The sequence below is a fragment of the Equus przewalskii genome, chromosome 21 (genome assembly GCF_037783145.1).
Source record: "Equus przewalskii isolate Varuska chromosome 21, EquPr2, whole genome shotgun sequence".
Taxonomy (NCBI): domain Eukaryota; kingdom Metazoa; phylum Chordata; class Mammalia; order Perissodactyla; family Equidae; genus Equus; species Equus przewalskii.
The window spans coordinates 17,651,117-17,669,103 of NC_091851.1; the positions used below are offsets into that span (position 1 = coordinate 17,651,117).

General features: G+C 47.1%; 1 long non-coding RNA gene across 1 annotated transcript; it reads left to right on the forward strand.

The window, feature by feature from the left end:
- The first annotated feature begins 7,227 nt into the window (after window positions 1–7,227).
- LOC103559712 (uncharacterized) lies at window positions 7,228–15,432 on the forward strand. The gene is made up of 3 exons (XR_547035.2): window positions 7,228–7,467; window positions 9,518–9,905; window positions 10,613–15,432. It is a non-coding gene; the product is annotated as an uncharacterized lncRNA (long non-coding RNA).
- Window positions 15,433–17,987: the final 2,555 nt, after the last annotated feature.

The following is a 17,987-nucleotide window of genomic DNA, read 5'->3' on the forward strand; positions in this document are numbered from 1 at the left end:
GTCCAAAGTGGTTGCACCAATCCCAGTGTAAACGAGTTCATTTTACTTCCTTGCAAATACATTTCTTTTTGCACTAATATTAATCCTTTACTTCTCACCCACCTGACAGTGACAGGCAATGTAAGGCTGTTCACAAGAATCAGTCTCTCCTTCCTCCTCTGTCAAATTGTTCTTAGCAGTAGCAACTTTCACCACCTGATGTCACTATCTGTATTTACTGCTGTTTTCTCCTCCCTCTTAAAATGTAATTCCCAGGAGGCAGGGATTTAATTTGCCTTTTCAAAGCTGTTCCTTGGGGTCTGGAACAGTGTGAGACGACAGGTAGTAGGTATTCAAGAAACACTTGTTAAATGATTAAATGAATAAAAACACGAAATAAAGCAGAATCATTAAGGTAAAAACACTAATTTACACGGACTTAAAATTACGTGAATACTTGTAAAGAGGCCCAGCATCAAAAAGGAATCTGCAGACCTGCCTGGAGAGTGCTCTGTCTCCCTCGCACGCATGGGTTAAGTTATCTGTCCAGGAACTCTCTTCTGGCTGTGGACTGAGAGATTTCAGTCATCTGATTTTTTCATCCCTCTCTGCCCACTTTACACTCCTTGTTCCATTCACTGGCAAATTTCTTGAGACAGCAACAAATTCTGAACAGTGTTAGCCCAACCCTATCTGAGCTCTGAACCCACCACTCCATCCCACCCCTTCTTCCCACGGTTACCAGGTCTCTATCCTCATTTGACCTTTCACCTCTTGACCAGGTGCCCAGGGTGATCACTCTGTTCTTCTTGACTCCTCTTTGCCCTGGGCCTCAGTGGTACCACATTCCCACAGCTCCAGCTTACCACTTTAGTTTTCCCCCATTGGATTTTTCCCCTCGAATGTCTTTAGGATCTGACAAGCAGATCCTGGGTGCAGGACTTAGGAGCGTACGACTCGCTGGGGGCTGCTCCCTGGAGAAACTGTAAGGAGGGAGCAGGGAGTTTTGCCAGCTTGTGGGTGCTATGAAATCAGGCCTCTGCCTGACCCTGGGGTACTGTGGAGTGTGATTGCACTATGGAGTCTGTCCTGGCTCCAGACAAGGGACCCCAGCTTTTGTCCCCCTCACTCCAGACAGGCCTTTGCCACAGGCCTAGGAGGACATGGCTGGCGCAACTCCCCCACTCAGCAGCAAGGGGATTCAAGGGTGACCCTCTGGAGGAGGTGGTAGGTCTGAGCCACCAGGCCAAGGCCCTTTAGCCCTTGGGGGTGACACACTGACCAAAACTGCTAAACAGGATCTGAGGAGATCTGACTGGGCACACGAACTCTCTGTACGTGAACTTACATGGCCATATCTCCAGGATCAGGCCGTGGTTTTCTCCTCTCTCATAACAAGCACGTCCCCACTCACAGCTTCAGTTGCCCTCTCCGCACTGACTCTCTCATTTCCTCAGTTGCCCTCTCCACACCAACCACTCCTGAATGATTTCCTCTAGTCTACATCTTTCTTCTGAGTTCCAGACCTGAACAGTGAACTGCTTCTGACCATCTCCTCTTAATGTTTATCGAGCATCTCAAACTCAAATGTTAATGAGCATCTCAAATTCAGCCTCCCAAATACCTGATTTGTTTTTTGACCTTTTTAATGTCTGTGCCACAGGAAGGGTGCAGTGGGCCCTGTTTGTGGCTGTATCTCAGGGCTGAGCACAGCGCCTGGCATAGTCGGCACTGAGTATGTATGTGAACGTGGGGTGGGGGGATAAACCAAGGAGCTGAGAGGTTGGAGAGGGCGGGCCAGCCTTGAGTGTGGGGAGCCCTGCGCGCCTGTGCAAGAGCAGCGAGCGCAACTTCGGGGGGGCTCACAGGAGTCGCTACAGGAAATACGTGGTGAATGCACTGAAAACATCCTTTAGATTGGAGGGGGTGTCTGGGATTGGAGGTGGGATAGCTGCAAGAGGCTTAGGGAAGAACTGGGGTTTGAGACTTAGGATGAGGATGCTGTTGATAAGGAAGTAGGGGATTGAGAAGGATGCATGGGAGGATTGGTGGGAGAATTCTTAGGCTTTGGTGCAAGGAACTACGTGAGTTTGAGCGGCTGAGGTTGAGATTCTTGAGGGACACCAGACTCTCTGGTGGAGAGGTGTCAGGTGGGGATGAGGTCACTGGAAATGGGGCTGGCACCATGGCCCTCAACTGTGGCTGCTCCATGGAATAACCTGGAGGCCCTCTGAAATCTCATGTACAGGAAGCGTGTGGCAATCACAGGCGAAAAGAGTCCTCAGTAAGTGAGGAGGAGTGTGTCTATTCAACTTCTAAAGAAATCACCACAAGTGAGTTAAAAAAGAATGAGGTTTGAGGGTTGGGATAAGAATGAGGAGTCACCGAGGACAAGTTGCTGGACTGTAGGAGGAAGAGCTGGGCCTTGGTGGAGGGGAGGGGAGGCTGGGGCTTCGGATTTGTGTGTGGCAGCTAGGGTGACCAGCCACCCCGGTTTGCCTGGGACTGAGCTGGTGTTAGTGTTGGAAGACCCACGGCCGAGAAACCGCTCTCAGCCCAGGGCAAACTGGGACAGTTGGTCACCACAGGGGCAACAAGTATTTGATGAGGGAGGTGCCAAGTGGTGATGAAGTTGTTGCTAGAAGGATGAAGGGTTGGAGCAGAGGGTCTCAACCACGGCTGCTCATTGCAATAATCTGGGGAGACTTTAAAACTCCTGGTGTTCACTCAGCACCACAAAGTAATTGTCTCAGGGGCTGGGGAAGCAAGGTCTCAGTGACAGTAACTTCGGACATGCTCCCAGGTGGGCCTTGTGCATAGCCAGGGTGACAACCACAGGGTACAGCAGGGCTCTAACCTTAAATTCCAAATCAGAGACCAAAGGAAATGACCGTCTCATTGGTACCAGAGACCAGCCAGGGATTCTCATGTGGGGTCCCCACCCAGTGGCCTCGTGAGAATCTTTGGATGTGTGGGGGTGATTTCAAAGGACCTGCTTGTTAACAGAGTGCCTGGTACCTGCCCCTCCCAGCACATTAATGGTCACAGGCAGCGTGCCAGAAGGAACCCTATGGAGCTTTCTATAAGAAGGATGGTGGGGGGTCTATGGCTCCACCTCGTTGTGCAGACACTGCAGGTTCTCAGCGATAAATAGGGGATACCAGGGACAGGAACACATGGAGGTATCAGCATGTGTCATGCATGTGGATGTCCAGAGACACTTATGGGCATGCCTACATCTGTGATCCCCCTCCCTGCGAGCACACAGGTGCACAGCTCGCCTGCCCCAAAAGCAATGCCAGGTATCCCAGTTCAGGATAAGGGGCCTCAGACCTGAACCGAGGTGGGAATTCTCCACTCTCCCGGGTGTCTCAGACCCACAGTGAAGTAAGACTTGCCCCTACATGGCAGTGCCCCTCAGGCGCAGGGGCTGCTCTGGAGGGACTGCTGATTAAAGGGTGCAGAACCCCAGCTGGAATTCAGAGGAATGCCCAGGGCCCCATCCCCTCTCTCTGACACCCTTGCCTCCAGCTCAGGCCTTGGCACCCCCTAAGGTTCCTCCATGCCACCTTGGGTTTCTGGGAGCAGGAGTGAAATGGGATTTGATGAGTTTTCTTCTCGCATCTTCCTGACCTTCCTGAAGGTCTCCATCGAGATGTGCCTCCCAACATCTTTTAGGTCTAAGAAGGCCATCTTTGAGAGCTAGATAATTGCTATACCTTCTCAACTCAGAAAAATGTACATTACCATCTACACACACAATGTTGAATAAATTTTGAGAGACTCAGTGGTCTCTGTTTTAAAGCTCATCTATAGATCTCATGTCAAGAAAGCTTCCAGAAGCAGCTCCTACTTGAGCACTGCAGGGTCTTGCACAGGAGAGCTGGATGTGTCCCTAAGTCCCAGGAAGTAGCTGAGACTGATACCAAAAGACAAAGACACAACAAGAAAACTACAAACCAATATCTTTTATGAATATAGATGCAAAAATCTCCAACAAAATGAGAGCAAACTGAATCTAGCAACATATGAAGAAGATCATACACCAAGACCATGTGAAATTTATCCCAGGAATGCAAGATGGGTTTAACATGTGAAAATTAATTAACGTAATACACCATATCAATAGGATAAAGAAAAAACACACAATCATCTCAGTAGACACAGAAAAAGCGTTTGATAAAATCCAACACTGCTTCATAATGAAAATACTCAAGACACTAGGACTAGAAGAGAACTTTCTCGACCTGATAAAGGGCATCTATAAAAAGGCCACAACTAACATCATATTTAATAGTGAAAGACTGCTGCCTTCCCCTGAAGAACAGGAACAAGAAAAGGCTGTCTGCTCTCACTACTTCTGCTCGACGTTGTGCTGGAAGTTCTAGCCAGGGAATTAGGCAAGAGAAAGAAACAAACGGAATCCAGATTGGAAAGGAAGAAATAAAACTATCTCTATGCAAAGATCACGCGATCTTACACATAGAAAATACTAAGGAATCCATTATGCTGGAAGAATTAGCAAACGAGCTCAGTAAGGTTGCAAGATACAATATCAATATTCAAATATTAATTGTATTACTATATAACAGCAATGAATAAAGCAAATTATGTTGGGAAAATAATTCTATTTTAAAAGAATTGAATACCTAGGAATAAATTTTTAAAAAGAAGCATGAAACTTTTATACTGTGAATATTAAAAAATATTGTTGAAATAAATTAAAGAAACTCTAAATAAGTGGAAAGACATCCCATATCCATGGGTCAGAAGACTTAAGTATTAAGATACTAATATTCTCCTGTTGGTTAATATTATGTGTCAGCTTGTTTTTGGATGAGAGTAACATTTAAATTGGTGAACTGTTTTGGGTTTTTTTGTGTGTGTGTGAGGAAGAGTGGCCCTGAGCTAACATCTGTTGCCAATCTTCCGCATTTAGCTTGAGGAAGATTATTGCTGAGCTAACATCTGTGCCAATCTTCCTCTATTTTATGTGGGAGGCTGCCACAGTGTGGCTTGATGAGTGGTGCTAGGTCTGCACCCGGAATCTAAACCTGTGAACACCAGGCTGCCCAAGTGGAGCGTGAGAACTTAATACTACGCCACCGGGCCGGCCCCCTAAATTGGTGAACTTTGAGTAAAGCAGATTTCTCTCCATAATGTGAGTGGGCCTCATTCAGTTAGTTGAAGGCGTGAATAGCAAAAAAGACTGGCCCCCTTGAGCAAGAGGGAATTCTTCAGCAGACAGCCTTCAGACTCCATTTGCATCATTGGTTTTCCTGGGGCTCTGCCTGCTGGCCTTCAGACTAGAACTAGAAGATTGGTTCTCCTGGTCTTGAGCCTGCTGACCCAGACTACAGATTTTGGACTCACCAGCCTCCATAGTCATGTGAGCCAATTCCTTGTAATAAATCTCTCGTTATATGTATGTGTACACATTCTGTTCTGTTTCTCTGGTGAACTCTAACTAATTCAACTCCCCATGTTGATCTTCAGTTTCAACACAATACCTGTCAAAACTACAGCTGTCTTCTTTACAGAAGTTGATAAGCTGATCCTAAAATTCATGCAGAAATCCAAGGGACCCAGAATAGCCAAAACAATCTTGGGAAAGAAGACCAAAGTTGGAGAAGCCACACTTCCTGTTCCAAAACTTTTTACAAAGCTACAATAATCAAAACAGTGTGGTACTGGCATTAAGGATAGACACAGATCAACGGAATACAACTGAGAGTCCAGAAATAAACCCTCATATTTGTGGTAAATTGCTTTTTGGGAACAATGCCAAAACAATTCAATGGGAAAAGGATAGTCTTTTCAACAAATGGTGCCAGGACAACTGGATAGCCACAGGCAAAATAATAAAGTTGGATCCCTGTCTCATACCACATCCAAGAATTAATTCAAAATGGGTCAAAGATTTAAATGTAAGAGCTAAACTATAAAACTCTTAGAAGAAAACATAGGAGTTCATCTTTGTGACCTTGGATTAGGCAATAATTTGATGCCAAAGGCACAAGTGACTAAAGGAAAAATAAAATAGACCTCATAAAAATTAAAATTTTTGTGCTGCAAAGAACACCACCAAGAAAGTGAAAAGACAACTCACAGAATGGAAGCAAATATTTGCAAATTATATATCTGATGAGAGACTTTTATCTAGAATGCATTAAGGACTCTTACAACTTGACAGATAAAAACCCCAACTAAAATATGAGCAAAGGATTTGAATGGACATTTCTGGAAGATGATATACAAATGGCCAATGAGCACATGAAAGGATGTTCAACAGCGTTAGTCATTTAGGAAATGCAAATCAAAAGCACAACGAGACACCACTTCACACTCACTAGGATGGCTGTAATCAAAAAGTCAGACAAATGTTAGGATGGGGAAAAAAATGGAATCCTCATATATTGCTGTTGAGAATGAGAAGTGGGGCAGGTACTTTGGAAAACAGTTTGGAAGCAGCTCAAAAGATTAAATATAGAGTTATACTTCGACCCAGAAATGCCACTCCCAGGTATATACTCATAAGAAACGAAAAGATATATCCACCCCAAAAACTTTACACAAATGTTCGTGGCAGTTTTACTCATGAGGGGAAAAAACTGGAAACACCCAAATGTCCATCGATTGGTGAACAGATGAATAAAATGTGTTTTATACTTACAATGGAATATTTTTCAGCTTATTGAATGAATGAAGTTCTGATACTGATTCAACAAGGATGAACTTTGAAAACAGACTGAGTGAAAGAAACTAGGTATGAAAGACCACACATTGTATGATTCCATTTCGATGACATTTCCAAATTGGCAAATCTATGGAGCTAAAATTTAGGACTGGGGTGTCGGTGAATGGCAATGACTGGGTATAGAGTTTTTCTTTGGGGTGATAAAAATGTTCTAAAATTAGGTTGCGGTGACAGATGCATAACTCTGTGAATATTCTAAACACCAGTGTACATTTTAAATGGGTGAATTGTATGGTATATGGATTATTTCTCAATAAATCTGTTTAAAAGAAAAAAAAGGAGAAGAAAAGTGACCCAAAGAGCCTATGGGCGAGCTCCCCGGCACTCCCCTCCAGCCCCGCTTCTCTCCTGTCTGACTCCTGTCTGTTAGGCCCTCCATGCTCTGAGGGTCTGTCATTTGATAGGCAGCTGGCTCCCAGCTGGTTGGTCATCAGTTGGTCAGGTGGGCCACGCTGCTCGGCCAATCAGGATCATCCGGCAGTTGGGCCCTTGGAGACAGAATCAGTTAAACCGACAAAGCTCCATCAGGTGGCCCAGCGTCTCAGTGAGTCAGGGCTGTTTGTTCATCAGGCTCAGTCAGGAGGGCAGTTCGGGAAAGTTCACGGTCAGGGTGGCAGTGATAGGTCAGCAGGTTGGGGCACGCAGGGACAAAATGTGTGCCTGCCCTCAGCCTTGGAGAAGTCCAGACACCAGACGAGCTTGTGAGGATGGGGAAAGTCACCCTCTGCCTGGTAAGAAGTGACAGCATGCAGTGGGGCTGGGCAGGATGAGCGCCCCTCCTGGACCAGGCTGACTCCCGGGGCTGGACTCCCTCCTGAAACCTGAGGGCAGGCCTCCTTCAGAGCATCCTGGAGACAGACTAGGGACCTGGGAAGAGGTAGAAGGAGCTGCTCTGGACACAGGGATTAGGGCAGGATCCTGGGATCTGAGTTGTTAGGGTCGAGAGGGGGCTGCCTGTCCCCAGGGGAATGAGAATAGCACCCATGTTCCTCCTCTGTAAAATAGGGTGATGACAGCCTCGCGGCGAGGGAATAAGTCAGGGATCCAGAGTTAATCAAAGTAGTGGACTTAGAGCACTGCCTGGCCCCAGGAAGCACCCACACAGGTCGGCGGGTGGTGTAAAGGAATTAAGCATGCACAGAGCATCCTGGCAGCAGGGCAGACACATGCCAGTCAGAGGTGACCTGGGAGCCATCCCTGGACATGGAGATATGGGGCTCTGTCCTCTCTGAAATTTTTTTTTTTAAAGATTTTATTTTTCCTTTTTCTCCCCAAAGTCCCCCGGTACATAGTTGTATATTGTAGTTGTGGGTCCTTCTAGTTGTGGCATGTGGGACGCCGCCTCAGCATGGCCTGATGAGCAGTGCCGTGTCTGTGCCCAGGATCCTAACCGGCGAAACCCTGGGCCGCCAAAGCAGAGCACGCAAACTTAACTGTTTGGCCACAGGGCCGGTCACAGTCTCTGCAATTTCTGAAATAGTCTCTGGGCAGAATGGGAGAGTGAAGAGAGCACAGCCATGAGCAGGATGGCCAGAGGGCCCCTTAGCCACTGGGCATGGAAGATCCAGTGCCCAGCCCACAGACTTATGGGGCCCATGAAAATTTCTTTCACTTTCTTTTAAAATCAGGAGGAAAAAAATGAACTTAGAAAGAAAATGTTTTTATATGTGGTATTAATATATTCATATTTATACCAACAAGTTATAAAATCAATTTTTGAGTGTTTTATGAAAGGGGCTCAGACAGACCCAAGTGTCCAGGACCCACCCATGTCATGACGCAGCTCTGCGTTGGCTCATTGAACAGGCTGTGAGCTTGGTACTCAGATGTGGATGGGTTTAGTGGGCCCTGCTGCGGGATTTTCCTCTGTGGCTCGGCAGCCCCGGTGTAGACACCCAGAGGGGCAGAGTTGGCTTAGTGAAGTGAATTTAATTTCGCAAAACTGCATGGTCAGCATGCGGAGGAGGCAGAACATGAACTGACAAAGTAAAGAATAAATATTGAGATTTGATAGGAAATATTTGCAGGATTTGGATGGGGTGGAGGTGGAGATGGGAAAGTGTCATCTTGAAATCAAACTTGGTTACTGCTCAGTTTTGCTCAGGATCCTTCCCATCCTTGGGGGAACAGCAATGACAGGAAATTGTCCAGCACCTGCCTCTTCTCCAGGGGTCCAGCTGAAGGGCAGGATCACCGGGGCACGTAGTGCAGGGATCGTATTTGCTGAGCATGCACCACACAGACAGCGGCACAGGTACACACTCACATTGTACACACAGACAACGGACACGCTGAGACACACCCACATTCACACACAACCCACCTCTCCTTCCCACAGCCCAGAAGCTGCATGTGGCAGGGGGTCCCGCAGGGAGCATATCCAGGAGGAATGTTCTAGGGGACGTCCCTGTCAAGATACCTCCCCTCCCTGGCCATAATGAACTCATGGGAGCTGGGCAATGGGGTATGTGGAGCAGGGAGAGGGGTGGTAGGGACAGTAGGGTGGAAGAGGAGGGGAGGGAAACTGCCTAGAAATGCCCCATAGGGCAACCAGGACCCCGAAGGACCCCCAAGAGGATAGGAGAGAAAGAGGGAAAGGGACCCCCATGTGAAAAAGGGGCTCACATACCACCTCCAACAGAGCACTAGGAAATAATAAAATGGATCCGCTGCCAAGTACTGAGAATGGGGCTCACACAGGCTGAACGCCTGCATATGTCTTCTGCTCCTATTTGAGCTTCACCAGGAGAAGAGTAACGTCTTGTTCATCTTTTTCTCTAGCCATCAGCCACGATTCCCTTTGCATTGCCAGCCGTCCCAGCCTACCACCTCCTCCCTCCAGGGCTGCTGCCCCTGAGATGGGGCACTGGAGCAAAAGGCTCCCCTAAGAACGAGGACAGGGGACCAGCATCCCCTCCCCCAGCACCTCTCAGCTCCACACAGACATGGATGGAGGCCCAGCTCTGAGGCCCCTGACAGGGCCATGGTTACTTGGAGAACCAGACACACCCACCACCTGGACCTGGGGCTGAGAGGCTCAGAGGAGGTGACAGGACTAAAGGATCGGGTCACCAGGCTTCACACAATCAGAGGGTCCTGCAGGTTCCTCGGCCCCTCCCACCAGGCTGCTCCTGCACTGCCCACTCCTCGGAGGGTCTTCAGTGGACAGGTAAGGCCTGAGCACTCACCTGGCTCCCCTATTGTGCAGATGGGCAGCCACTCTGCTCTAGGGACCAATTTTCCCAGATAAAATACCTGATTTCCGCAATACCAGGCTGCCATAGGATGCACAGCACTGTCCCCCACCCCTCCTGCGCCCCCCACCCCCACCCCGCAATCCACCTGGCTTGGACCCTGCAGTTTAGATAACAGAAATACACTCACTTGCTTTTCTGCCCCTTAGGGAGCCAGAGTCATGGAAACAAAATGCAACTTCTGTTAACCTGTTGGTTGTGATATGATTTCTTATAATGCTCATATGTTTGAAAAGCCAAATTCTAAGAAAACAGGGGAGGCATTGCGAACATAACAGTCAGCCGGTAGGTAGTCCTCAGAACCAAGCTTGTTCTTGCTGATTCTGCTCCAGCTGGTGCTCAACTGAGCTGCAGGCATCAGGTGGTCAGACTCTCAGAGGGACCATCAGGGAGGGGACTCCTGGAGGCTGGACCCATGTGACTCCTGCCCGAGCCAGTAGCCCCGGCCACACTGCCTGGGGAGGGGAGGAGACTCAGGCCTGGCTGTGGGATCTCCTCTCCCTACCGCCTGACCGTCCATCTTAGCCTCTCACTTGGAACAGAAAATGACGAACAGAGAACAAGACCCCAGAGAACCAACAGTCAATAGGATCACGAAAGCCTTTCACTTCTCCTTTGCCAGTTCACAGGTGTGGTGGACCCACTTTGGATGCTGAGGGAGCTGAAGGAGGCAGCTGCGTGGCTGGCTCCCTCCTCCCAGAAAGGGGAACGGCGCCCTTCCTGTGGCCTCAGCTTCCGTCTCCCACACTGAGGGAGGCCGTGGGTGACCAGATGCCACCTCCCACCGGGGGCAGGACAGGACTTGGCTGACCCGGGGGAGATTCTGCATCTTCCAGCCTCTCCTGGGAACTTCTGCCCAGCAGGGCTGCCCCCTGCTGCCACCTGGTCTTAGGCCCTCACGTCCTGCAGAAAAAGGCCTGGACTCAGAGAGAAAGCTGGAATCTGAATGCAGCCCCTGCCCGTCTGGCTGGGTCCACTTCCTGAGCTCTAGGGCCTCAGGCTTCTCCTCCTCCTCCTGAGCAGTGAGGCCCAGGGACAGTCTGAGAGCAGGGCGGGGAGCTGGGAGGGGAGGAAGCTCAAGAGCCAGGATTTAGCTAATAATGCCCAGCAGAGGCCTGAGTTCAAGGGCCACTTGGGGCCCCTGCTGGCTGTGTGTTCTTGGGCAAGTTTCATAAACTACTCTGTGCCTTTGTGCTCCTCAAAGGGTGATAACAAGAGAACCGAGGCCAACGCCATGTGGGGGTCTCTACTGATCCCTGTGCAAAGACCCATGCGGGATATGGGGCTCTGGGTAGGGCTCTCCTCCTCGCAATGTGCTGCTGGGGAGACGTGGAGCAGGGTGACCTCTCAGAGCCTGGCCATCCCCATCTTCATGCCTCTGTCTGGAGGGTCAAATGAGGTAAAGGTCAAGTGCTTGCTTCCACGGCCCCCCAGCCAGGTCTGCTGAATTCCCTTCAGACTCTCCAGGTCAGAGTCCTTTTGACATGAGGTCCACCTCCCACCTGAGACTCAGCAGGTGAGCTTCTTGGGGAGCTTGTCTGGTTTTGTTTTTAATCACAGGAGACAGAAATATGTGTCTGGGCTGCATTTACCTTCACGTTGTAATCAAGTTGTAACCACCTGGAGATGAAGTGAAGGCCCATCTTCAAACCCAAGTTCAATCCTCAGCCGGTCTCGCTCATTGAAGGGGAGAGGGTCATGGCAGCTGGAACAAGATCTGGGTAGCCGGGACCGTGCCAGTGGCAGTGCTCAGCCCAAACATTAATTTGGGTTTGAGGACCTCTCTCTGGAAGGGTTTCATGACCAGATCTTCCCGGAGATGGCATCACAGGGTTTGGTCTTTGAAATATTTCTCTTGCTGGGCCATTTCATTTATTCTCCATTCTCTTCCATTCTCATTGTTTTTTGGGCTCACTTTCTGGTCATTCACAGGGTCTTACAGAGTAACTATCTTCCAGTGGCTCACCTCCCCTGACAGCTTATGCTCACCTCCTCCCTTTCTTTCTTTTCTGGAATCTGCTTCTTTGGATGAACCACACTGGTGTTTTCAAAAGGTTCCTTGCTGGTTTTGTCTTTTTTCATAATCTGATAGTATTTTAACCCCTTTTTGTCTTTTTGTGGTGACATTTTTGAGCTTCTGCTTAAGCCGCTGTTGAGTCATCATTTACAGAGGGTGAAAAAATTAAAAAATGGTGATTATAGGCTCCCCTGAAACTTCAAACACAACTGACCAAATCTGAGAGCTTCAGGGGCTGTAGCCGATAGCAATCCAATATTATCCCCTCTGTGTGTAACTTTTAGACATGAGAGGGCTTCTAGGCTTATGGGGAAGCTTTGGTATTTCTGGTTCTTGGGGTCAAACAAGTTTGACCTTGTGTAGGCACTTCCATTTGAAGACTCATTTTCTCATGTCCTCTCATATTTTTCCAGGAGTAGTGGATCTCATTTACCTCACTTATGGATGTTTCAATTCCCTCCTTTCAGTGTTCTGTGGATTAGGGAGTCTCACTGGGTAGTTGTTATCCAAGGTCCAAGGAGTGGCCAGTGGGACATGAATGCCCCCCCCCACCCCTTGAAGAGAGCTTGTACTTGAATAGTTGAGCTTTCCACTGAGGCACTGCCTGTCACCTTCCTCATCCCCAGGGTGTCTCATCTTCTTGAAGCTGCCATTCCCACCCTGGCTATCCAGGCCACCCAGAGCCCTGGTCGCCCCAAGTGGAGTCAATAGCAGAGTCAAATTTGTAGGGTAAGAAGCGCCAAGGCTGGACAGTGTCTCTCTGGGCTTGGCACAAAACTCTTCTCTCCTCTCAGTGATTACCTGGCCAACAGCCAGCTCCTGCTCTGGTTGGATCTCAGTGAGACCTTGGCAACCATTCCTTCCCTCTGTGACTCATCCACAGACATCTCCATGGATCCCTTGCTCTCTGAGTCCATGTTGCAGAAGGAACCATCCCTAATGTCTCCTGTCTTCTTCCAGCTTGGCCCTTTCTCTCACTCCATCGCACTGGAATCAGCAAGTGTCCCACACTTTAGAGGTGAAAAAATTGGGCACAGAAAGGGTGGTCTTCTTAAGATTACATGGAGTTGACAGTGTGGTAAACCCTTGAAACCAGGGCTCAATAATCCGGGGCTGCCTCCCAGGGATTCCTAATGTCCAAGAGTCCCAATGAGCTGCCCCACCCCAAGCACATGGCCTGAGGTTTCCATGGTGATGGTAAATCAACGTCACCTGCTGCTTTCATTGCTGCCATGTCCCCTCTCATCCTATTCCATGCTGAATTTCCAGATGTGATCAACAGAATCAAGGGGAATGAAACCCAAAGGTGAGGGGCCAGACCCTGGGAGTGCCAGCATTGGAGTCACAACAGGGCCTGGCAGCTCTGAGGCTCTGAGTTCAGAGGCTTCAAACCTTGGGAGAAGAGCAGCAGCACCCAGAACAGGAGACTGGGGACCAAGTTTGTGCTGGGAAACAAGAATATAGGCATGAGTTGGAGAATCCTAATGTTCATGGGACCCCAGCAGGCAGAGTTAGGACCAGCTCAAGGGAAGACTGTTGCTGGAGGGTTGTCCAAGAACAGGGCAGACACCTGGATCAGCGTGGGGTCTGCAAGGCACTGGAGGCCCAAACGCTGCTGCAGGGACAGTGCCAAGGGGACTCAAACATGGGGTATGGGTAGGAAAAGGTGCTTTTCATCATTTTTCAAAACCCAAGTGACAAATTCACGTGCTTCTAAGAGGCAAATAGCTCCACATGGCGCACAGAGAACTTCTTCCTCCTGCCACCACTGTCTCCTCTCAGACGAAGTATTGTTCATAATTTGACCTTTTCCTATTTTTTTAATCTCCTTCAGTTCTCTTTTCATCTCATCCTTTACCCCTGATATTTCTTCCTCAGTCTCTCATATCTCAACATTTGCCTCCTGCTTTTAGAGGTGACTGCTCCATTAATTCTGTCATTTGATTGCAAATGTTTGGTCTTACTTTTCATTTGCCTCATGGCAACCTTTTTTCAAATGATTTTCCTGTCCTTTTTCTGGTCTCATCTTTGATTATATTACGTGCTCATCCTTTTCTGATAACTTATCTTTGAATGAGTTGCGTTTACCTGCCCTAAATTCCTGTAAAAGTCTCATGTGGGCTGTGTCTCAGGGTCTAATATATTTCCTTGTGATTCAAGGTTTTGTGTTTTGTTCCCCATCTGAAGGAAAATGAAATAGATAGTATATACGAGAGGCTTTATAATATGCACAGGAAGCCATAGAGAGTACCAATAAGATAAACTGTGTGCCCACCTCCCAGCTTAAGAAATGAACCACCACTATCCTTGCGGTCTTCTGTGTGTCCCCAAATATATCTCCCTCACACCCAGGGTAACTAGTATCCTGAATTTTATGCTTATTAGTCACTTTTCTTCATGGTTTTATTGCATTAGGGGGTATATTCACAATCATTAACTGCTTTTGCATGTCCCAGGACATTACATATAAATGGTTTTGGTCTGCATGTCTGTCTGATGTAGCTATTGCTCAATTATGCTACATAACAGTCATCCCAAACCTCAGTGGGATGCCACTGAGGAGGCAGTGGGGCTCAGCTGGGCTTAGAGCCAGGATCCAGGCTTCGTCCAGATCTGGTCCACATGTCTCTGGTGTGTTTGAACCTACGGCTCCCTGACACATGCTCTTCGGATGGCAGGAGACAGAAGCACAAGAGAACAGGACCAAATACACAAGCTCATTTCAGCTTTTGTTTATGTGATATCCACTAATTACATTGGCCAAAGCAAGACACACTCTCTAGCCAAAAGTTCAAATAATATTAAAATTACACTGTGGAATTGTTCTATGTTGGAACGTAGCTGTAATTTATTCGTTTTTATTGATGTATTTCATCATAAAGGCTATGTTTCCACTGCTCTGTTAATAAACATTTGAGTGGTTTCTAGATTTTGTGAATGAAGATAACGCTGTTCTGAACAGTCCTTTGGATGTGTCCTGGGGAAGGTGTGCAAGAATTTCCATAGATTGCGTAACTATTCAGCCTACTTATCCAAAATTTGGAAGTAAAGTAGAAAAATGATGGTGTGACAGTTAAGTCTACTTAAAGGTCATCTAACTCTCATGGAATGAAACTTTGTTGATTTGCGTTTGCAGTTAATTGGAACTCTGTTTTATAACTCTCTAATGTTAAAGGTTAACTAAAGAAAACTGGTTTGGTGTGTTGATTTTTAAATACTCAGTAAAGGAGATAACACCAAAAGTTACAGTATTATTGCCCTGGGGGACAGTAATCAGTTTTGTATTGAATTTAGCAATTTTATTTCAGCATTTCTTTCTCCATAGATTGTATAAAAATACTCAGGTCCTCATTGAATTAATTTTGCATTATGCTGCTCACTTCATTAACGAGTTAAATAAAATCTTGGCATGTGCTTGCCATTTATTTATATGAGAATTCTTTTTAGCAATTTGAGATGATGCTTTTATCTATCTAGGGGTAGAATTGCTGGTTCACGGGAGAGAGCCACGTTTAATTTTACTCAATCATAAGATCAAACTGTTTTCCAAAGTGACTGAATCAATACACACCCCCAACTCCAGATTAACAGACCTTGCCAACAGTGGTAGGCAGCTGTGCACCTGTTCACAAGAATACGCTGTCCCCTGTGTCATTCACCAAACAAACTGCTGCCTGCAGATATAGCTCACCCATGGAGCCTCACTGGGCTCCTCTCTATTCTTTCCCCGTTAGGAGGAAATCAGGTCCGGGGAAGTTGCCACCAGACCTGTGCACACCATGTCCCATCCTGCAAGGAACGGGTTTGGTTTTGCCACTCAGGATGCCTCCCTCTTCTTTTGCAAGCTCAGCTCTACCAGCACCCTTGCTGGTTCAAATACCATCCATGGCTCCCCTGCCTTATCTAGAGTATAAACCAGCCCGAAAATTCTTGCTGTTGGTAAAGGAGACTTGAAGCCAGAAATGTGATCAAAAAGGTAATTCCCAACCCCTATCTGCTCACTAATCCTTCTGCCCTTAACCTCCTTCCACCCACATGGCTACACTGGTTCTCTGAGCCCTGAGTGTGATGCCATCTTGTATCCATGGGCCTGTGCTCAAAGCAGAACTGGTGTTGTGACAGTAGGTAAAATTCCTTAGGAGTAGTTCTCATTCCATTCCTGGTTGAAAACATAGGACATTCCAGCTTTGATTTTGATCATCCAGCTAACATCCAGGTACCATTCCTCTCTTATAGCTGGTATTCAGGTTTGCAAGGTAATATTAAGCTTACCCAAATATTTTTTAGGAAGATACACTTTTTACAAAGCTTCACAAATCTGAAGTGGAAGCTTCCTCCATCTTGGCTGCTCAATGGTGGCATAAGAGAGACTTTGGGTCAATGTACACATTTATGATCTTAGACTGTGGTCCTTGCCCAGACACTGACAACTCCCAGATTTCTATCTCCTGCCCTGACTACTCTCCTGACTCTGGATTTATTCAGCCAAGTGCCTACTTGAGATCTCTACTCAGTTATCTAATAAGCATCTCACATTTTTCAGTTTATCCTTCATCAAGTTACAAGATATCAATGGGCATCAGTTTTCTTATCTGAAAATGGGACCCAAAGAACCACTGACACCATAGGGTTATAGGGAGAAATAAGAAAATGCTTGTAACATGCTAAGCCTATAGGAAATGCTTGTATCAGTCTGGGTCCAAGAAAGAGTCAGAAACCACACAGTGATTTAAATATGGGACGTTTAATATAGAGAAATAATTAAGCTATGATAAAATAAGATGTAAAGAGAACTCTATAGGATGGGGCTGAGGGAGGGTACCCAAGGAAGGACACACCCATACCACTGACCAGTTTGGCTGCCACCAGAACCAGCAAGAGAAGTCCCTTCCTCCTGCAATGCTCCTCCTGTGTGTGCCCTGTACTAACAAACTGGACATTGTGCTCACTGTAAAGGAGAGCTGCTGAATACCATTCATATCACACAGCAGATATGGGAGCATGAACAGGAATCGAGAGGCAATAAATTGATCACTGGCACAAGGCTCAATAAATATTCACTTTCTGATGGGGGTTCTTCATTTTAAGGGAAGAACAAGATCTTACTCTGTATCTCTGTCAATGAACGATGGCCACCTTCATATGACCACTTGTCCTGGCCCATAACGTAGCACCAGCTCCAAGCTGCCAGGTACCTGAGAATCTGCCAGCTGAGCATCAACAAGGATGGAGCCCAAATCCATCACAGCTGAGGCAACAACGCAAAAGGAGAGCAAGAAGCCCCCTCAGACACAACTGAGGACTGTCGAGTTGGGAGGAGGTAAAGATATGAAACAATAAGGTCACAAGGCAAGGAAGCGTCCACAGACTCAGAGTTTCTGGCATGTTCCAGCTGTGGCCCACAAGCCACCTCTTCCTCCTCTTGCTGTGGGGCCCTAGGTGGATGCACAGGCCTCTGACCCAGCCCAGAGCTTCCCATTAATTTGTAGAGCAAAGGACATTCAAAATATTTCATTAGCTCTGATGACAGTCCTTCATTTAGGATTTATATATGCAATTATTCATTTTTACTGCTGTTTATTTGCAATATCACCTTTCATTTATTTATGATTTACTCAGAAAATATTGATGACATACCACCCATAATGCACCATGCTGGGGGTTATGGATATGGTAATAAATTAAGGCAGACAACAAACTTGCCCTTGATTCCTGGTGAGTAACAAGAGATTTTCCCTTCTTAAACAGAAGAGGCTTCTTTCACCTAAAAAACACATGCACACATAGAGAACAATCACCTATTTATCAGCAAATATTCACTGAGGACTTGCGCAACACTTAGCGCTGTTGGAAGAGGGATAGAACGCTATTTTTGTTTTTGCCCTTAATGATTCACAACCATCCTGAGAAGGCAAGAGAGACATAATGCACAGAGAGAAAAAGAGGAAAATTTCTCAGCAGTCGCATGTAATTAAAAACA